This window comes from Armigeres subalbatus, chromosome 2 (assembly GCF_024139115.2).
Source record: "Armigeres subalbatus isolate Guangzhou_Male chromosome 2, GZ_Asu_2, whole genome shotgun sequence".
NCBI lineage: Eukaryota > Metazoa > Arthropoda > Insecta > Diptera > Culicidae > Armigeres > Armigeres subalbatus.
Window position 1 is genome coordinate 411866366 of NC_085140.1, and position 23037 is coordinate 411889402.

At 44.3% G+C, this 23037-nt stretch overlaps 1 protein-coding gene and 1 long non-coding RNA gene across 5 annotated transcripts in view; both read right to left on the reverse strand.

Annotated features, from left to right (window-relative positions):
- Positions 1 to 23037, reverse strand: part of LOC134217662 (EGFR adapter protein-like) — a 254022-nt gene that overhangs the window by 21158 nt on the left and 209827 nt on the right. The window lies entirely within an intron of this gene.
- Positions 15839 to 16845, reverse strand: LOC134217657 (uncharacterized). The gene is made up of 3 exons (XR_009981121.1): positions 16321 to 16845; positions 16184 to 16265; positions 15839 to 16086 (listed from the first exon to the last, which is right to left on the reverse strand). It is a non-coding gene; the product is annotated as an uncharacterized LOC134217657 (long non-coding RNA).

Below are 23037 nucleotides of genomic sequence, written 5' to 3' on the forward strand. Positions count from 1 at the left end.
TACGAAATAAATTTAGGTGAACTTCGATCTAAATTCGAAATAAATGTTTAATATTTCAATGGAATTCAACGAGCTCTGAATAAAAACAAAATTTAGAAAATTCTTTGCATAGAACCTTTTTCCCAAAATTAGCAATTCACCCATTATTGTGAAAATTCAGTTGCACCTAAACCTCATCTGGTGACGTCACGCATTTAACTGGCTTATACATAAGATTTACAATTTTCGGATTTCTCACAGAGATTTTCATACACTTGTCGGTCTGACCTTAGCTCAGCGTCGGCGAGGTGCTCCAACGTCGACGTTGCATTTGACTCGAAGCCAGTTGATCTGGCTCGCGCGTAGGCTGATACAGGGTAGAGGCGTCCCTGATGTTGGTGGAGAGAGAGCGAATTGGTGTTGCTGTTACGCCTCACGCTTTGACGGGACGAGCCTTTCGTTCGTCGATCACCAAAAGTGGATCACGGCCCGACGAATCAAGGACGCACACCTTCCAAACGATTGCTGAATTTGGGTTCCCAATTTTCCACCGCAGACTTTCCTAGCCGGAACAACCTTCGACTACCGTGCGCGTGGAAACCACGTGACCCAATCCGAAACAGGCCGCCCACGTCGGATGGGCTTGACGACGCCTATTTAACGTGATAACATTTCTCGCTTAACTTTTCAAAAGGACCTAAGTAACATTTTTTTCATGGATTAATTTGAGTACTGCAATCAAAAGCTTTCATGTTGTTCTGTTGATTGCGCTATTCAAATAAATTCATGAAAAAAATGTTACTTAGGTCCTTTTGAAAAGTTAAGCGAGATTTCACTAATGAACATATTGCATGTTTTCCACTAAAAAGGCTTACCTGAATACTCACAATTATTTTAATAAGATTTCAGCAATTGGTCAAACTATACGAACTCTCCAAATTTAGCAAACTAAAATTTGAATCAAATCATCAGTATATTGCAATTTTATATTAAAAACTCGCTCGCGAACTTACTTCGAATTAAGATAAAAACTAGAAATAATTGATTCTTTTTTTTTGGAAAAGACGTTCAATTTGGATACACATAGTACAGTTTGCCATTTTAAGGTGTTTTCATGAGATATTGCGAAAAAAAATTCGGCTTCCGGTGGGACTTGAACCCACACTATTCCATTAAGTATACGGACGTATTACCAATTATACAACAGCTGCCCTTGCGAGAAGTTGTTCCATAACCAGCTAATAACGGTGGGATATCAGTCAATTCCCCGTATCCATCGAATCTGCTATGACAACATTTCACACCCTTTTCTCTCTACCCAACTATGTGTATCAGAATTAAACAACAGTCGATTACATTTGAATCACAAACATGTGCTTCTATTTGTCGTATTGAGGCGGGTTTGCTTCTGCAATGACAATAGAAGCTCGCTTGCCACCGAGCGTCCGACCAGCTGCGGTGTGTGATACTGCAGGGTATCATCGTTTCTCTTTTTCTTGATTGATGACTTGTGAGGGAAGTCAGATTTTTTTTTGTTTTTTGGAAAAGATGTTCAATTTTGATACACATAGTTAAGTTTGCCATTTTAAGGTGTTTCCATGAAATATTGCGAAAAAAGATTCGGTTGCCGGTGGGACTTAAACCCACACTATCCCTGTGTACTTAATGGAATAGTGTGGGTTCAAGTCCCACCGGCAGCCGAATCTTTTTTCGCAATATCTAATAAAAACACCTTAAAATGGCAAACTATGTGTATCAAAATTGAAGTTAATACCACTTCTAAGCTTGGCGTAACTTCCAAGAAATTTTCTAAAAACGATCCGATCGATTTAACTATCTTCACCAGAATAAAATGAACAAACTAAGCGCGGAAAAAATATATAAAGCGATTAGCTACGACGCAATTTCCACCTCGGGCTTTACTCGGTAGTTTAAAGCAGTTTTTTTATTGGTCAGCTCTGGCGAACTCAAAAACATCTAAAAACTCTCCACTCGTTTTGACGAATTAAAAACCGAAAGGAATATAATATCAGTAATTTTCCGTAACTTACCGAAGGTTAACTGTTCGAATTAACTAATTCGCCATAAGGTAGGTGACGTGCCGGACTTGGACTCTACTAAAACTTTCTTTTGGGCACAAAAACTTCGCGATAAATTTGAATATTTGATCAATGAGTTTTGCAAAGAGAAATTCAAGGCTAGGAAAATTTAGTTTGTTACAACTTGGACCGTTCTAGAGGAGGACTTGCAAGTACTCGTGGTTTTCGAGAGACGGGTGCTTAGAACCATCTTTGACGGTATGCAAGAGAACGGTGTATGACGGCGAAGAATGAACCACAAGATCGCCCAACTTCACGGTGAATCCAGTTTCTAGAAGGTTGCTAAAGCTGAAAGCATATGATGGGCAGGGCATATTGCAAGAATACCGGACAGCAACCCTGCAAAGATGCTGTTCACTTCCGATCTGGCAGGTACAACAAGGCGTGGAGCACAGCAAGCAAAGCGGACTGACCAGGTATAGAACGCCTAAGAGAACGTGGGGCCTCGAACCGTGCTTTGTCGTCTCAAATTGTTGATTCAGTGTAATTTATTTAGACGTATGTCAAATAAATTAAATGAGACTTGCCAAATACTGGGGAAGAAACGTTGTTCCGACTCAAATTACAGTAAACTGCTCGTTGCTGGCTACCCCAGTAGCACATCTTCCAAAATGCGCTTTCCTTCTATTCAGTTTCATGAAAGGCATTGACAAACCCCATCTGGCTGAAAGTCATTTAGCGGAACGGGTCATACGGCCGAATAAGTAGATTTGGTCGAATAGGTCATTAGGCCGAAAAGGTCATTTGGCCGAATAGGTCATTAGGCCGAAAAGGTCATTTGGCCGAATAGGTCATTTGGTCGAATAGGTCATTTGATGACGAATTCTTTCAATTCCCCCATCAAATTCCTTCAACGGCCTTATTTCCTCGCGAATTTATTCTTAATTTCTTCAGCAAATTCATGGCGATTCCCTCGACGAGTTTTTCGATGTCCCATCTACAAAAAGGACGATAAACTGGGTTGTAGCACTACCGTGCAATCACACGGCTGAACATTGTCTGCAAGGTACTAAAATTTTATGCCGGATTCTGTTACGGATTTTCGGATAAACTGAAATGGTTGGTCAAGGGGACGACGAATCGTGTGATGTGCATAGTCAATAAATCCCCCTAGAGTTCCAACGAAAACTATACCAGTTATTCGGACGGTAACTTCCCCATGAACTCCTCCGAATGTTTCCCCAAGAATTCCTCTGTAAACTTTTCAGGAATTGCTTCAAAAAATCTCCCAGGAATAGCTCCGGATTTACTTTGAGAATTTCCACGAAAATCAATCATTTAATTTTCGCAGGAATTTCTCAGGGAATATCTAACGAAATTTTTCCAGAAATTCCCGCATGGATATCGAAAATTCCCCCAGGAATTCCATCGATTCACAAATTTCTTCGTGTTTCCCACAAAAAACTCTCCAGGGGGTTCCTTCAAAAAATTACGCCGGTGTTCCTTCACAGATTACTCAAAATATTTCTCTTAAAATGTTCAGGGAAAACCTTGATTTTTCTTCACAGCCCACTTTTGAATTATTCCAAATAAAAATCTTCTGAAAAATCGATAGGAAACTTCTTCGTAAAATTCATCCAAAAATTTGCTAAACATTCCTTTTGAAGTTCCTTTCGATAGAATTTTCGAAAGAGTTCCTAGAGAAATTTTCGAACCTTTATTGAAGAACTTCGTAAAGAAAATGCCGTAGAAATTTGCTGAAGAGCTCCTGGAGAAATTCCTAGGAAATTCCAGGAAAAATTAATAATCTTGGATGAATTTCTGGCCAATCCTTAAGGTATTAATTGAGAATGCGTAGAAAATTTTTCGGGATTTTTCAAACTAATCCCAGTAGAATTTATGCAGCTGAGTTCAGACCGAAATTCCGGAACAAGTATAGTGCAGATTTCGGAATACATTCCCAGAGCAACTTATTGAACTACTGTATAGCAATTCCCGTATCACCCGGAAAATGAAGCGTTAAACCTTTAAAAGGCCGAGACGATACTCACCTCGTTCAAAGTGCTCGTTCTCAGTAACGCGCTGACCTATAGGGCCAGGGTTTGCAAGTTGGAAAAAAACTGATTCGGATAGGCAGCTCCCACCGAGGGGGTTTGATAAAACGCTTTGTTCTCGCTCATTTTATGTTGGGGAGCATATTTTTTTCGCACAGCTGTGTAAAACAAGTTGGAATGCATCATCAAAACCGGTGCCCCCGCAATTGGGGCTTATTGAAAGAAATATATCATGGGTTGTGGTCTCCCGAATCAGTTCATTATCGTAACAGCTACCGAACAACGTCTCTCATGGTATGCTACCTATCGAGAGTGTATACAGACATAATAAGTGAGAGATTTTTTCATTCTCCTTTGGATTCAAACCCTTCCTGGTGTTTTTTTCAAAGGGGATCGGTAGGGCTTTTTTGACCTGGGTACCGCCCCGCTAGACCCCTCCACGTGTTTATAAGATTCAGAAATGTTTTTTTTTTTGCAGTAATCAAGAGCCATCAAGCTCTAACGCAACAAAATGAAGTAGATACATAAATTATATCAAGGAGAAGTGAGTTGGTTACATATATTGAAAGCCATACAGTCCATATATTTGTTATTGTTTCTTGAAGTCTTGTCACGTATTGGGTCCATTCCATTTCATCCAAAACATTCATGAGTTCAGGTCTTGAATTCTACCATAGAAGAGAAAGGTAAAATACGCTCAGTACGTCCTGCGCAGTTCACAGATATCAAATGATTCATGTGAAAATTTTTGGCGTATATCACTATATAAGCAAAATATTCTGAAGTTCAGCTCGTAAGGCATATGCAAGCCTCCAAAATGTCTTCCACATCAATCAGAAATCTTCTCAACAGACCCTTAGTCACCTGTCAAGATATGTTAGATCTATTATCCTACATTTCAATGCATTCAAGGTCATCCCCAGGCGGGCAGCGTAGTTCGCCTCCGCGCGGTGCTCGCTGGAAACGATAGCGTATCAACGGCAGTTGAAGGGCTAGGCGGCTAAATGGACTACAAACGAGGAAGCGCGGTAGCGCATTGAGACTTAGGCTGCCATTTAAGTCTCAATTACGGTTATGGCAGGCGTGTTAAAGGTTGTGTGTTTTGTATATTGTTATATTGTGTACACCCGGTTCTTTTTTTACACGGGTGGGTTTCAGCTGATTACGACCTTTAGCGTTGATGAAACTATGAGTTAACCCCATGAAAAAATTCACAAAAAATCAAAGAAAATTCAGGTGGTATTTCAAAAGCTGTAAAAAATCAGGTTGACCGGGAAATTAAAGAATACCAACCGAGTAAAAAAAATATTGGGTATATTGCGAGGGCTGACAGCCGAGTCATTCTACTCCCTTAGTAAAGCCGTGTGAAACCGACTCGAAACGGCGGGTGGGCTAATGGCAAGGCTACCTTCCGTCCCAGAAAATCCGTGGCGGGCCTGGTTGATGACCAGACAGAAGTAGGCTCAGATGAACTCCCTGACTAACGCCGATCTGGCTCTGAACACGAAAGTGTCAACCCACGCATGGCCTCCCTGCTTGCTTGCAAGCATAGACAACCATGAGATCATAGAGGCGACTACTTCAGTAGGATTCGATGGCAGCTGCAAGGGGGACCCATGAGCTATGTCTACTCCAGTTTCAAGAGGTAGGGGCGCCGTAGGCGCAACGGGAGACCCCTTCGCAAGTAGGGGTCTAGCGAGGTCTCCTCCCACTAGGGAGGAGAATGGTGTGGAGGCAGTAGCTAGTTTGCACGGGACTAGCACTACCCCAGCGGGAGGGGTTGACAGCCAGAGCGATGCCACCAGGCGAGCCCCTAACCGGTATCCGGTTAGTCGCCAAGCAGCTCGATGAGATCATCGAGTTCACGAGCGGTCGAAATAATATCAGCAAGGATCTGAAACAGAAACTTCTGGTACTTCGACAGTCGGTTCAAGCGGTAAAACGCGAACATGGCACGCTCACCAGGAGGGAGGTTGGAAGCGAGAAGGGGGCAGGACCCTTCTCCTTCCTTGGAGGGAAGGCTTCGACGCAAGAGGTGATTGGTACCACCCGAGTGTCGGCGAGGGAGGGACTGCGGCGCGCTCCAAACAGAGGGTCGGTCCGGTAACGTTAAGCGGCGCCTTACTGTTACGGACAGCGGTACGGTCGAGTCCGATAGGGCGCCCGATCGTCAACGGTGTGGCCCAGGCTACTAAACCTAAGGGTGATGGTAGCCAACCTGCGAGGACTACTCAGCGGACCGAAAATCCCTGGCAGCTCGTTAGCAGATCTAAGAAGAGGGGAGAGGGTCCTCACCCCCAAGGAAACTTAGAGACAGAGGCGAAGCCTTGTTGGTCAAGACCGACAAAGAGAGGTACGCCGACGTTCTTAAGACCATGCGAGGTGCCGAAAAGCTTTCGACACTGGGTGAGGACGTGCGAAGCGTCAGACGCACCAAGGCAGGCGAACTGATCTTGGTGCTGAAGCGTGGAGCAAAGGCGAGCGGTACCGCCTATAAGAGGTTGGCCCAGGAGGTCCTGGGTGAGGGAGTGGAAGTGAGGTCTCTGGGCACCGAGGTGACCCTCCGGTGTAAACAGCTGGATGAAGTCACCGAGGCAGAGGACCTCATTTCGTCTTTAAAGGTACAGTGCGATATAGAAGTCGAGCGGTCTTCTATTCGTCTTAGAGGCGGACCTTTTGGCACGCAGGTAGCTTGGTTCAAGTTACCGGTAGCGGACGCCAAAAAGGTCCTGGCGGTCGGGAAACTGAAGGTTGGATGGTCAATATGCCCAGTAAGCATATTCCAGCCACCTTTAGTCGAAAAGTGTTTTAGGTGCTTCGAATCTGGTCACAAGTCATGGGAGTGCAAGGGGCCGGATCGAAGTAACCTGTGTCGTCGTTGTGGAGAGGAGGGACATTTTGCGCAGGTCTGCGATAAAGCCCCAAGGTGCCTTATCTGCGCTAGTAGGAAGCAAGCCCGTAACCATGTTATGGGTGGACCTACTTGTCCCTTCGGTGGTGGCAATAAGAAATCGCCGTGCGGGTAGCACAGCTGAATCTTAACCATTGTGCTACTGCCCAGCAGCTGCTGTGGCAGTCGGTCTCTGAGTCAGAGACCGACGTCGCTATTCTTGCAGATCCGTACCGTGTCCCTGTCAATAATGGAAACTGGGTCGCGGACGACTCCAAGATGGCGGCGATCTGCACAACGGGCCGGTTTCCGGTCCAAGAGGTCGTACACACACCTGTCGAAGGTGTCGCCATAGCTAAGATCAACGGGGTGTTCTATTGTAGCTGCTATGCCCCACCACGGTGGCCAATAGAGCGATTCACCCGGATGGTCGGATGGTCTTACAGGTCGGAAGCCGGTTGTCATAGCGGGGGACTTCAATGCTTGGGCGGTGGAGTGGGGAAGCCGCTGCACCAATCAGAGAGGTCAAGCTTTGCTAGAGGCTCTAGCAAAGTTGGAGGTCGTGTTAGCCAATGACGGCTCAACCAGCACGTTCCGTAGGAACGGGGTGGAGTCGTTCATTGACGTTACGTTCTGTAGCCCCAGCCTAGCCGGGGGACTGAACTGGAGGGTCGACGAAGGCTACACCCACAGCGACCACCTAGCCATCCGCTACGTGATCAGAAATCCCCGTCAGGTCCGTGGGTGGAAGGCCCAAAGCTTCGACAGCGAAGTATTCACCGCGGCGCTGGGACTGGAGGGTAACACCGACAGTCTTACAGGGGACGCACTGACAGCTGTCCTGTCACGTGCATGCGATGCCAGTATGCAGAGGAGGGCACCACCGAGGAACGGTAGACCTCCAGCATACTGGTGGAGTGCAGCAATCGCAGACCTTCGGTCAACCTGCCTTAGGGCTAGGCGAAGGATGCAGAGAGCTCGCTCTGAGCAGTTGAGGGATGAACGCCGCTTGACGTTCAAAGCTGCGAAGTTGGCCCTTAACAAGGCCATCAGTAGCAGTAAAAGGAAGTGTTTTGACAACCTATGCCTGAACGCCAATGCTAATCGAAGACCAGAGGGGAGCTGGCGCCTCCCGAACGGTCGCCGGAAAGGTTGAATCGCATTATCGAGGTTCTCTTCCCGTCCGATGCCACAAGCCCTTGGCCACCACCAGCACCGCAGAACGCGAGTGCTGAAGTGGCTGAAGTGGCAGCGGTGACGAACGAAGAGTTGCTTGCGGTGGCCCGAACCCTTGACACGAACAAAGCTCCGGGGCCCGACGGAGTTCCAAACCTCGCTCTGAAGGCAGCGATCATGGCTAACCCGGACATGTTCAGGACAGCCATGCAGAGATGCCTGGACGAGCGCAGTTTCTGATAGGTGGAAGAGACAGAAGCTGGTGCTGTTGCCGAAGCCTGGAAACCACCAGGTGACCCATCGGCGTATAGACCTATCTCTCTGCTGGACACCACGGGGAAGTTGCTTGAGAGGATCATCCTCAACCGGTTTACCCCGTACACCGAAGGTACGAACGGTCTGTCAAGCAATCAGTTTCCTAAGGGTAGGTCCACGGTGGATGCTATCAACTCTGTGGTGAAAACTGCGGAGGTAGCGATACAACTCAAGCGGAGAGGAACCTGGTTCAGTTCGGTCGTGACGCTTGACGTCATGAATGTATTCAATAGTGCTAGCTGGGATGCAATCGCGCTCTCGTTACTCCGGTTGGGTACCGGTAGGCCTGTACAACATTTTGGAAAGCTACTTCCAGAATCGCATACTATTATACGAGACCGATGAAGGGGAGGGTAGGGCTTCTATCACCGCAGGAGTCCCTCAGGGATCTATCCTGGGCCCGGTGCTATGGAACACTATTTTTTTTCACTTAGCGTTTATTTGAAGGCTCAAGCGCTCGAAGGCATAACGGAGCCGAAAGTCAATTGAAATTTTATTACAATTTCATCTTTTGCTTCTTATGTTCTTATGTTAGTTTTGGGGAGCCGAAAAACTCGCGGCTTGGTCGAGGTTAAGGAGTACATACAAAAAAAAAATTGGATGGGATTGGGGCTTGGGATTATATTGGTGTCCGTAGGTAGCGTTGATGCAGTCTTCCCATGATGATTGGTGTGGTTCAGAACTGGGACAAACTGCAATTATACAAGCAAAACGTTTCTACCGAGCGGAGTGGGAGAATACAAGGTGGACATGGCCCTACGAATGGGGGGAGAGGGAATCAAACAATGACGTTGATGCGCTTCAAAAAATTGTGAACAAGGGCCATGTAGTCAATATCAAGCTTTCCCAACACATCTCTAATGTCCTCATTTTCTGGTTTCCCTCGGGCCCGGAGGGATGCATATAAATCGGACCTGGCAATACCGTATTCGGGGCAGTTCCAGACAACGTGATTGATGTCCTGATAGCCTGCCCCACAACCGCATCGATTGCTGTCTGCGAGTCCTAGTCGATAGGAATGCGCGTTTAGTGAGTAGTGGTTGGACATTAGACGACACATTACCTTAATAAAGTCTCGGCTAAGGTCCAACCCCTTGAACTCAAGGTCTTTTCGAGACCTGCGGGAGAATGGAATGTAACCACCTACCCAAATCTCCTTCATCCCATTTTCGTTGCCAACTGAGCAAGGCTTGTTGACGAGAAATTGAAAAATTCGTTAAAGGTGATTTGACGCTCGTATATATCACCTTCCATAGCGCCCACCTTGGCAAGTGAGTCCGCTCTCTCATTACCCGGGATCGAGCAATGTGAAGGGACCCATACCAAAGTGATAGTATAAAAGCGATTCGATAGAGCACTCAATATGGATCGTATTTCGCTCAGGAAATACGGTGAGTGCTGTACCGGCCTCATTGAACGTATAGCCTCTATTGAGCTGAGACTATCCGTAAAGATGAAGTATTGATCAGAGGGGAGAGAGCCACTTCGCTCTAATGCGTAGTGTATAGGTGCTCGTTCTGCAACGTATAGGGAACAAGGATTTTGAAGTTTTCGAGCGGCGCTATGCAATTCGTTGAAGACACCAAATCCAGTGGATTCATTTATTTTTGACCCGTCGGTGAAAAACTTTTGACGCAACTGACATGGCTGTATTTACTTGTGAAAATTGGTGGTATACACTCCATTCGGAGAGGATCTGGAATTCCATGGATCTCTTCTCTCATGGTCAGATCAAAAGCTACAGAAGAACTGGAGGAGTCTAAGAAGCAACCATGATGGGGAACATTCGAAGAAGGGCCAATCTCCAGGCTCATGTACCAGTAGTACAGTGTCATAAATTTTGATTGGAAGTTTCGTTCGATTAGCTTCTCAAAATTCTCAATTACCAATGGATTTAAAACCTCACACCGAATGAGGAATCTGAGCGATATTTCCGCGATGCGATCTGATAAAGGAAGTACTCCCATGAGTACCTCTAAACTCATTGTATGAGTCGAGTTCATACAGCCCTAGCGCGATGCGGAGGCAACGATATTGAATGCGTTCGAGCTTCAATATATGAGTTTTCGCGGCGGCTTGAAAACAAATCTACCGTATTCGATAACCGACAAGATCGTTGTACGATATAGCTTTATCAGATCTTCCGGGTGGGCTCCCCACCACGTACCGGTAACTGTCCGCATGAAGTTGATTCTTTGTTGGCATTTCTGATACAGATGTCTAATGTGCATTCCCCAGGTGCCTTTCGAGTCGAACCAGACCCCTAAGTATTTATGTGAAATGCCTTGAGAGATTATCTTACCCCTAAGATGAAGCTTTAATTTTGCTGGCGTATGCTTCCTAGAAAAAGACAATCAGCTCAGTTTTCTCCGGAGAGAATTCGATACCCAGCTTTAAAGCCCAAGTAGACAAATTGTCCAGAGTATCTTGCAATGGTCCTTGCAGATCGCCCGCCCTGTTCCGGTAACGGAGACAACAGCGTCATCCGCAAGCTGTCTTAACGAGCAATTTCCCACAAGACATCCATCGATGTCTTTAACATAAAATTGTAAAGAAGGGGACTTAAACATGAGCCCTGGGGGAGACCCATGTAACTAATTCTTGAAGTTGTTGAGTTTCCATGAGAAAAACTCATATGTTTCTCAGACAACAAGTTGTACAAATAGTTGTTTAGTATTGGTGAAAGCCCACACTCGTGGAGTTTGTCTGAAAGGACGTCAACGCAAACTGAGTCAAAAGCCCCTTTAATATCCAAGAAAACTGAACCCATTTGTTCTTTTTTGAGAATAGGCCAGTTGGATTTCTGTAGTAAGCAATGCAAGACAGTCGTTCGTTCCCTTGCCTCTGCGGAATCCAAATTGAGTATCTGATAGAAAGCCATTTGATTCGACCCATCGGTCGAGCCGATTGAGAATCATCTTCTCTAACAGCTTCCGTATACACGACAACATCGCGATTGGACGGTACGAGTTATGATCCGAAGCGGGTTTATCGGGTTTTTTGATAGCGATCACCCTCACTTGTCTCCATTCATCCGGAACAATGTTGCTTTCCACGAATTGATTAAATAAATTCAGCATGCGCCTCTTCGCGACGTCTGGGAGGTTTTTAAGCAAGTTGAATTTAATTCTATCCATTCCTGGAGCGGTATTATTACATGAAAGGAGAGCAAGTGAGAAATCAACCATCGAAAATGGGGCGTCCATCTCGTGTCGACCGGAGGTTGCTTCGCGTGCGAACCGTTGAATTTTGACGGAATCCGGACACACTTTTTTGGCGAAAGCGAAGATCCATCGAGGGGAACTTTCCCTATCTTCGTTAATCGATGACGCGTTACGCATTCTTCTCCCGACGGCCCAAAGTGTTTTCATCGACGTTTCGCGCGAAAGACCATCAACAAAATGGCGCCAATAACCGCGTTTCTTAGCATTCGCAAGACTCTTAAACTTACGTTCAAGAGAGGCATAACGATCGTAATTATCTCGAGTACCACGTTTTCGATAGTCCTTGAACGCGTTGGACTTTTCCCGATAGACTTTAGTACACTCTTCATCCCACCAAAGAGGAGAAGGCGGACGGCGACGTATTTGAGATCCCGGTATAGATCGACGCTGTGATTGAACTGCGCTGTCTAGGATTAGCCGGAGAGAAACTGGTATTCTTCCATCGGAGGAAGAATATCGATCGAATGCTCACCGACGATGATCGCCTCGGTGTATCTTCCCCAGTCAATGTGTTTCGTGAGGTCGTACGCAACGTCAATCTGGCGAGACTGATACGATCCATTGGTGATTGAGATTTCGATAGGCAAGTGATCACTACCATGGGGATCTTGAATTACTTTCCACGTACAATCCAATGTTAGTGAAATCGAACAGATTGAGAGGTCAATTCTACTTTCGAGTCCTGAAGGTGCCACACGTGTTGCTTCTCCGTTATTTAAATATGTCATATTGAAGTAGTCGCACATGTCGTAAATCAACGAAGAACGGTTGTCATCGGTAAGTTCCCCCCAGGCCGTACCGTGTGAGTTAAAGTCTCCTAGAATCAACCGTGGCTCAGGCATAGCGGAGCAGATTTCGTTAAGATCTCTGCGTCGCATAGAAGCATTCGGCGGTATATACACAGAAGCTATGCTGAGGCTTTTTCCTCGTATGGTGACATGACATGCGACTACCTCAGTGCCTGTCATCGAGGGAAGATCTATTCTGTAAAAGGAGTGGAGCTTGTTGATCCCCAAGAGATCTCCTCGATCTAGGCGAATAATGTTGAAATCGTGGAAAGAGAGAACTTTGTCTGGAGAAAGCCATGTTTCACTAAGAGCAAATGCGTCACAGCATGAGCTGTGAACTAAAAACTTAAACGGATCCAGGTTTTTAAAAATACTCCTACAGTTCCACTGCAGGACTACGATCTTATCCCGACCTCGTTGGTTAAATTAGCCATCGAGGGATAAGATTGAATCAAGAGCAGGCCATTTTTAAATCAATTGCTTCAATAAGGGTTTCACCAGTGAGATTATCATGTTGATAATGTTTCTCACTGCGGGAGAGATTTCTAGAGTATTGAAGATGAAATTCACAATTCCAGAAAGAGTCATTTTATCGGGTACCTCAACATGGTTATGTTGAACCGCCTGATGATTTTGTTGCTGATGTAAGCTTTCTGGGCAAAAAACTGGAACAGCTGGGGTTTTAGATGTTCCCGGAAGTGGCGGGAAATTGCCAGCCGCAAACTTGAACCCCATAGGAGAAACTTTTGGGGTTTCCCACCACTTGCTAATTTTCCAGGGAGGGTCGAGTACTCTGTTCAACGACAGGAACATCTTGAAAAGCGTGCTGGCGTTTTGGCCTGCACCTTGCTCGCTTTCTTTTTGTCCCTGTTTCGATGACAGTATATTCTTCACCGTCCCCAGAGTCTGAGCCTTGATCATCTAAGGGCAGGAAGAGAAGACATTTGAGCTGGCGATAGAACGGGTTGATGGAACAGCGGCTGGGGCAAGCGTCTTCAGCATTTCTGCATAGGATCGCCTTGACCGCTGTTTTATTGAGCGGATTTGATGTTTCTCCTCTCTATATACCGAGCACACGCAGTGAAGTTCATGCGGAGCTTCGCCACAGCAGGTACACTTCGGCTGTTTACTGCAGAGACCCTCGGCATGCTGCTCACCGCATTTGCTACACCGTGGTTTATTGCAGCAGTAGGTCTCTGTGTGACCAATCTGCTGGCACTTTTTACAGTGCATTACTGTCGGTATATAGAGGCGCACTGGTAATCGAAGTTTCCCTAGAACAAGGTGGTCAGGAAGGGCAGACCCAGAAAAGGTCACGATACGAATCAGACGGTTTTTGGTGCCATCTTCTGACACGTAATTCATTTGTCTGACATCAAGAATCTGAACTGTTGGGACCGCTCGATTTTAAACCCCCAGTACCAGTCTTGATGTCAGCACATGTTAGAAACGGCTCGGTGACCACTCCTGCAATCTCGACTTCACTGCTTGCGATGTATACGTGATATTCCAATCGAAAGAGCTCGAAGGCAGCAATTCTGTTGGCCTGTTCACGATCACTTACAGTGACTCGTAACTTATTACGGCTTGGGGCATTCACTTCAATAATGCCCTGAAACGATTTTGCCAGATCTTTTCGATTCGCAATTTGTTTAGCGGTTTACCTTTGGGCCGAAAGAAAACCAGAAATGGGCCCTTAGATCCGGGCGGGTACGCTTTTAGGCGGGGGTCGCCGGGGTGTTGATCCACTTGCCTGGTTAGTATCCATAGGATCAGGCGAAGGCAGGTTAAAAGTCCCAGGAGAATTAGAGTTGTTGACCGGTTTGTGCAAAACAGTTTCAGCGGGAGTTGAGCCGGTTTCGGCGCTATGTTCGCTTTGTGGTGGAAAGTTTCGCTCATTAAATTGCTCGTATTCCGGGATGGAATGTAATCATCGTCAGAAATTTCAAATTGCGAATCACCCCCGCCTTTGTCATCAGTTTCCATTGCGGAGAATGATCACCGCAACGAAAAATAAAATGATTCCAATATCGAAACAAAGAGCACGCAGAATATTGCGGTTATTCCAACAAGAGGGAAAAAATAAAAAAGTGGCGGATAAATAAAATAAAAATAAAAAAGTTAGCGGGATAATGAATAAAAGATAAAAAAAATATATAACGAAAAAAAAATATAACGAAAAAAAAAATATAACGAAAAAAAAAATATATACGAAAAAAAAAATATGAAGAAAAAAAAATATAGTGAAAAAAAAATAATAACGAAAAAAAAAATATAACGATAAAAAAATGGACGGTAAAAAAATAACTTTTATCTGATGAACTTTGGCACAGTTCCACTTGCCAATTCACTACCAGTTCACAGTTCCACTTGCCAATTCAACTACCAATTCACAAGATGCGAGAGACCGAAAACAAGAGGCGAGATATTTACCGACAATAACAGCCTTGTGTAGGTAGGTAGCGTACCGGTGTCGATGGCGACTCCTCTGCAGGCAGGCTTCGTCGTCGTACTGGCTGCTACGATGGGGACGGGGGCTTCTGTAGCAAAACGATTGCCGCACTTTCTGCTGCTGATGATGATGCAGCTTTGGAAGTTGCGACTTGCGATCCGGCAGGTTGTCGTAGCCGGAAGTGCCTTTAACAGACACACCGGAGGTCTCGGCCAGGGTGTGCTGCTTCCCAGTCACAGGGCACAAAACGCGTTTAAAAAACCTAGGGTAAAAACTTCTACTGAAGAAAAACGCTAGGAAAACTTCACGCGAGATGAGAGCAAAAAAAAACGAACTGCTCGCTTCTAACGAAGAACAGGGAATGATGGAACACTATGTACGATAGTGTTTTAAGACTGAAGTTCCCCCCAGGTGTTAAGATCGTTGGCTTCGCCGACGACATAACGCTGGAGGTTTACGGAGAGTCGATTGAGGAAGTGGAACTTACGGCGGCCCACGTGATCGCTATAGTAGAGGAATGGATGAGCTCAAGGCAGCTGGGGCTAGCTCATCACAAAACAGAGTTGGTTGTTGTTAACAACCGTAAGTCGGTACAGGAGGCAGCGGTTCGCGTGGGCGACTGTGAGATCATTTCCAAGCGGGAGGTGAAGCTCCTCGGAGTGCTGATCGACGATAGACTGAACTTCGGCAGTCACGTTGATTACGCCTGCAGGAGAGCTTGTCATCCCCTCACAGGAAGGGCAGCATGAGACGGAGACAAAATATGGTCTGAAGAGGAAATAATGAACACAGACCCACTTACAAAATCCACCAGACGGTTCGAAAGAGGAAAACCACATAATGTATACTCGAGTCATTCCGTATCAATATAAAAGCAGCAATTTTACATGCAACAAAAGAGTAAATGAGTTTATTAAATTTGTACTTACGTTCTATATTTCCATCTTACACCCTAAGTTTAGTTCCTAATCCTATTGTTGTGTGGTGTCAGTGTGGATGTCTATCCCGCGGCGGCTGCCAAAACGAGTGTCTGCCCGGACAGACGATTGCACGCGTAACATGCCAAAGGCTCCATAGCAGACATTCCCATTCACCTCGCAGGTCACCCAGGCACTGCTCCACGGTATGAGGCTCACCAAGCCATGGGTTTTGGGCATGAATAGATAGGCCTGGGTGATACAACAATTAAAATCACTTTAGTAGAGAATCACCAATTTGGTTGGAGGCACTTCGGATCGGTTTTTAGTTGTCATTCTTAGTCCTTACCGATCTCCTGCAATCTTGCTAATTTACTCCATCACACTAGCTGAGCATCCCGTAAAAGAGATCTCCCAGAAGATCATATTGGCTGTAGGATAATTCACATTGATTATTATGCTCTATATCACTTCTGACCATCACACCTCTTGCAAAACACAAAGTCCATGCACTGAGCTTCTGTACAGCACTTTAATCAAAAACGTATCTCTGCCGGTCAGGCTAATTCTTATCCCCTTCTAGGTAGTCAACTGCTTGAGTATTAACCGACAACTAATCTCATCCAGTCAATCTCAGACGTACATCACCCTGTGATACTTTGGGTGGCGATAATTTAAACAGAGCGCAGGCGAGTTTAGAGAGCAGATAATCCTAAGAAATTCAGAGATTGAGATGAGGAGCGTCAGGATTCCAGCCCATCTCCATATCAATACGGATGCTGCTTCGTATGCATTTGTAACTCATTCTCTGTTAGTTTAGCACCGTGTGATACGTATGCGATGAGTAGTGTGCAGGTACGGTACGGCCAGGGACTGTGCACAGCAGCTGTTGATTTGTTCTGTTGTGGTGTATGTCAGAGTGGTGATTTCACATGGTAAGATAACCGATACTTCTATCTTGAACGGTAGACATTATAAGCTTCAATACCAGCTTACGCGAGATAACTGTGAGAGTACTGGGCAGGTTACGAGCTTCGACAGCTATTGCGGCATTATCCAGGATGATGTCCAATAGCTCGGGAGTGCGCTCCAGCAGACGCAGGTTATTAGCTGGGGTTGCAGTATCTATCCTCAGATACGGCGGTCCAGCTTGGGCCTCGGCGCTTAGCGTCGAACGTAACCTGCAGAAGCTGGAGAGTGTACACAGGCTAGCGTGTCTCAGAATGATAAGTGCCTACCGCACGGTATCACGGGATGCCGCTTGTGTGATTGCGTGTATGTTACCCATTGGACTAGTCATACGGGAAGACGAGGAGAGCTTCGATATGCGCACCAGAGGAGCCCGTAAAGCCATTAGAGTCACATCGACTATCAAGTGGCAACGGGACTGGGATAACTCTTCTAAGGGTAGGTGGACCCATCGGCTGATACCTAGCGTATCAAAATGGGTTAATAAGAGGCACGGGGAAGTTCACTTCCATCTGACACAGTTCCTGTCAGGCCATGGCTGCTTTATGTGGTACCTACATAGGTTTGGGCATACGGACTCTCCCGTCTGCCCGGACTGCCCAGGGTCGACGAAACTGCCGAGCACGTACTATTTGTATGTCCTCGTTTCGTCGATGTTAGAAGCGGAATGCTAGAGGTGTGCGGGAGGGACACTACTCCGGATAATCTTATCCAGAGGATGTGTTAATAGGTTGATAAGTGGAACGCGGTCTCGGCCGCTACCACTCAGATTGCCAGCATCTTGCAGCGCAATTGGCGCGCCGAGCAGCAGTCGGATAGCGCCGACTAGTGGGTAGCTAGTCTCGAGGGTGAGGTACCAGCGGGTAGTTGGTTAAGTAGTAGTGGAACTAGTGGGTAGCTAGTTATGAGGTAGAGGATCTAGTGGGTAGCTAGTTGTGATTTGAAGCTAGTGGGTAGCTAGTATGTGGGCGTGCGTAGTAGCACGGACCCCTCCCAGAAGTAATGCCGAAAAGTCTGTTCCGGGGAGACTCAGGGTCTGTGAACAGGGTGGTTTTAGCGGGTCGGCAATAGCTAAACCCCGTTCGCCGGTAGCCCACCGGTGTCTGGATGCAGATTCCCACCCTACCGGGAAAAACAAAAAAAAAGGTCATCCCCAGATCTACCAAGGTCATCTTCAAAACAAGAACAGGTAATTCTGCCAAGTTCAAAGATATCGATCATATGATTTCTGTGGATTTGCACATTATGGCTTCTCATAGTGAAGTTTTTTGTTCATAGTTACACAGTGACTACCATCAAAATCTTTTCGGCATCCATCAAAATTCTATCAACAGATACTTAGATAGGGGGGTCCCGTACTGCCGTAATCTGAGAAAGTGACGTAACAGCCAATTTACAACATGCATGTTTGTCATTTTTCTGTTAAAGAGCTCGATGAGTACTACTCGTTAACACCATTTTTGGAAAATGGCGTATACGTCACTTTTTCAGATTACGGCAGCGTAGCGTAGTTGGCTACACGTTCGCCTTACAAGCGAATGGTCATGGGTTCGATTCCCAGGCCCTCCACCAAACCCTCGTTAGTCGCCGGATGTGCAGCCCACACGGTAGTATATTGGGGGACGCGCCTTATCGTTACGGCTGCCTGATGACGACTGACAACTCATTCTTTTTGAGGCATTCCTCCACCGTACCTGGATAAATGGCAACCGAACAATGCAACGATAATGGGATGCACGACATGAACAAACGGACACAATGGACTCACGATGAGATGGACTGGCAACGACAACACTAATGGCAATGGAAATCTAAAAATAGATTCAGTGTGGATTCTGTACAGCAGAATACCACAGTAGATCTCGGCATAGTAGCGGTTAAGAACACAGTGCCTAACAAATAAAGGAAGGAATAGTTGCTTAGATACTTGACCAGATATGTGATACCAATCTTACTGTATTTGATTACACCGAAGGCCATCCAAACCATTTTTCAGTTCAGGTCGTCAGTTATAAAATCATGAAGAAGCGTAATGTGGGTATTAAACCACGCTTAGGTCATCGTGCTCAAAATCCTTTCAACAGATCCTTGAATATATGCCAGAATATGTGAGATTTATCTTTCAAACCAAAAGAAATTTGACTTTTTCGCTCCTCTATGCTTAAACGATAACATTTACTGTTTAATTTAATTAATTTTAGCTAATTTTAATGTAACTAAACTGAGCACGCGCAGTCTCAAGTTCGTTTGAAAATTACTATGAAAAAAGTCACTTTTGTGAGAAACTGTTCCGCAACGTTGTTCATTAAGCTCTAAAAATATATGACTAATTTGGCAATATAGAAAATTTTGCAATGAAACTTATCGCCTTCATAACGAAACGATTTTATGCTTGTAAGATAGGTTATTAGGAAAATACTGAATCGTGGTAATTTCAATTTAACACGATATTCTTTTATCAATACCAATAATGAGCATTTTTGTTTTCTTTATAACTTCACTTACAAAAGTCAGATCGCTTCGCAGCAACAACTGTCCTCTAGCTTAGGAAGTATTCTATGATGTCATCGGATCGATTACTTTTGAATAGCTAATGTGAAACTGTCAGAATCCAAATAATTTTCACCTCGTTTTTTTTTTTCATTTTGCGTTTTCAGAGGCACCAATCTCCACAAAGAAGCAACGGATAAATGTCATCATATTATTTTAGCTTTGCTGCGTCGCAGCAAGCGTGGAATTCAAAAATGACAACTGCTTGTTACTTCATTATTGAAAGTGGTGCCCTCGAAAACGCGAGGTGGAATAAAATTGAATTCCGAAAATTTTGTCGTTCATAGGTTACAAGTGCAACACGGATCGATTATTTACTTAAGTGGCGATTTTTATAGTAATTACCATATTTCAATCTGCGCCTGCTCAGTATAGTAACATTCAAATTAGCTTAAAAATTTAGGAGGATTAATAAAACAGCATATGTCATCGTTTAAGCATAGAGGAGCGAAAAAGTCAACATTTGAATCACTCTAATGAACAGAGCTTAGTTTGAAACCCATCATATGCTTTTTTTATGATTGTACATTTTTTGACGTATTCAAAGCAGAAGAATTTTTATGAAAATATAATAACCATCATGTTCGTGAAAAATAGCATTATTTTTGTATGTGCATTACATTTATTAAATCTATTTAGGAAAACTCCAAATATAGTAGACACTAGCGCCACCATGTGAATTTATTCTGAAACTTATTAAATGATTATGTCCAAATTTCTCGGTGATAACCAGAAATGCAACTAAACTATGTACATATAGGGTGGGTGTACCAATTGTCGCCATACTTAAGAACAACTATTTTTTTTTTAAATAGTAAAAGGCATGTGGGTGAACTTTATACATCAAGGAAAAGGTTTTGCTTCCTGCTCCTTAGAACAGCTGTGAAAACCACAATAAAATTTGTTATTAGCCTCAAAATTAATTAATCCATAATAGGAACGCATGCACCAGTTGTGGCACTATTCTTAATTTTGGTTCCTTATTTGGCAAATCCCATTGTTTTCTTATGGGACTGGCCAAATAGGGACCACTAGTGCGACAACTGGTGCAAAGGACGTCAAAAATTAAGCAAAATCAATTTTTACAATTATGCTTTGCTTGTTTTGGGGGAGATCAAAGGTTTTATCGTATCATATGAATATGCTTTATCGATATGAACTTGGTTTGCGGTGATTTGATTGGCTATTTGGCATATAAAGCACTAGTGCGACAACTGGTGCTATAGCCACAACTGGTACACCTAGCCTATAGATCACAGGGTGTTAACGTGTTAAGCACAGTGAACAGATGTTTATCTCAATTCGTTGTGTAGAGCTTTGTACTGGTCCATGTCTGTACTCTGTGGCTTAAGCATCAAACATTTAACATCACTGTAGTGCATTTATTGACGGTATCAGTATATCCGTTCAACTGATGAGTCTCCTTTAGTTCTATTGCGACCAATTAGCAGTAAGTTCAAAGACAAATGAACGATAGAACAGTCCATTCACCTTAAAAACCCAACATATGTTCGTGATTTCCTTATCGAACTAGCCAAGTGAAAAATCATTACCACAAATGATCTCACCTCCAGGGATTGCTATTTGTCTCAATTCAAAATCTCAATCAAATCAACGAAGCGATTTGCTCCGTCGCGCCACATAAAACTGATAAACCAAGACGACCGCAACCAGGGAGACACACCATTTCTATCATTCTCGGTTTAATCAATTTTATTACTTACGAATGGAGGATGAATAAAAAGAGGTCCTCCCATTTCACGTCAATGGGCAAATACATCTCGGAGTGGTAGCATAACGAGCAGTTTAGCATTCCGTCTCGAAATATGAACCATGAGGAAGATTGTGTAAAATGTGCCGTAGTCTATAGAAGGTTGAACCTTATTTCTCTCACTTTCTCCATTCATTTCGACTATAAAAGAATGTCTATTTCCACAAACGATCGCTCAACCTCGTCGCTTTTTTTACATATCACAGGTAAATTCTAACAATTTTTAATACGTTAATCACAGGTAAATTCTAACAATTTTTAATAATCATACGCATAACAACGTTTCATTATTTAGCTTAGTTTATAAAAAGCACGCGTCGTTTAACGTTACCAAGTGCAACTTGCATTATTGTCCCCAATCATATAAAATGGTAGAAGCGAATATGTGATAGCAATGGAACCTACTAACCACACGAACGATTTCGAGAGTCGACTGAAAGGACGACCAGAACGATGAATGTGAAGTAGCCAGAGCTTTAAGTCCTCCTCCCAGATTTGCACATTCAACGAGGTGTAGCACGGCACAGACAGTCAAGGCAATAAACAGCGACGGAAAAACACAGAAATAAACCGTAGACGACAGAGGTATCCTCTAACCTCCGTCAGCACGGAACTCAATGATGGGGGCTATCATTTGCTATGATTCACCATAGTTAGCCGGCGGTAGCGGATGGCAAATGGGTCTCCACGCGCGCGCCCTCGTACACAAAGCAATAGCGAAGGAAACTCCAAAAGACGACAACGGAAGAAAGTGAAAGTTTCCGGAACCGGCATAACGGAAAACCAACAGTCACGGCTCGTCGGTATGAGGCCATTCGTAAAAAGTGCTGTTGAACTTGAGTTGAGTATTATGTGAGTTTGGACTAGTTATACCAGAATTTGATTTCTTGGGCCGCAACGCATAAAACTCGGATTTTATCTACTTTTGAGTGAATTTTTCCATCAAAAAGAACAACTTTAACGGCCGAAGGTGACATTCAGCTCGCCCACGGTTACGACCTTTTTATCCTGTGGATGTCGTTAGTACGCTACTTGCCGCCATGATAAATGAATTAACGTCAAACGTCGATCAGCTATCAAATTGCGGTTTATGATGTCGTTTACAACCGCTCGGGAATTTCGGTTTGATGAACCATGGCCATTTGGATGTTCGTAAATCTCGTGTGCTCCGCAAAGACAAACAAAGACTTATCGTGCAGGAAAAAGCAACAAAGTTGGCAGAAAAGCGATCGATTCTTTGCTGCTCCTCCTTTTTTGTTGTTGCTACTCCAAACTATCTGCTCAAAGTTTTGTGGCATGGGTAGTGATTGTCTGGTCATGCAGATGGGTGTAATATAAATAAAACAATAACAAGCATCCATGGACAAAGTTTGACTAGTCCTTCCCCCGAATCATTACAAAACCGGGCAATAAAATTACACTGTGTTGCACGCAAATGTCTTTCGTTCAATTAGGCTAAGACAATACATTTCACATTGTTTTCAGATACTTATTATCTTTGATTAGATTTTGAAAAAAAACGGTTCAACCACCGAGCTTACGTCCACCAATTTATTATTATTGATAAAAAAACATTCACAATAACAATAAAAAATGAAAACCGAATGACTACAGAGACTGAGAATATTAGACTTTGGAGAAATACAGATATTCTTCAGGTGACTTGAAAGGGAGTAAAAATAAAAGACGAAGTAGTGTTGAAAAATGTTGATAGATATTTCATTGGCTTGAAACGGTGAGAGCTACCAAATTTTAAGGTGGAAAAGAGTATTTTTACCAAATCATGATGTGAAGAACAAAATCGAAAGTTATCGCAAGCAAGCGACAAGTATGAAAAGTTGAAAAATAAACCGTGGGCTATTGAAGAACAACACGAAAGTTAAATCGCTGTTACTTTGCCCATGTAGGGCATC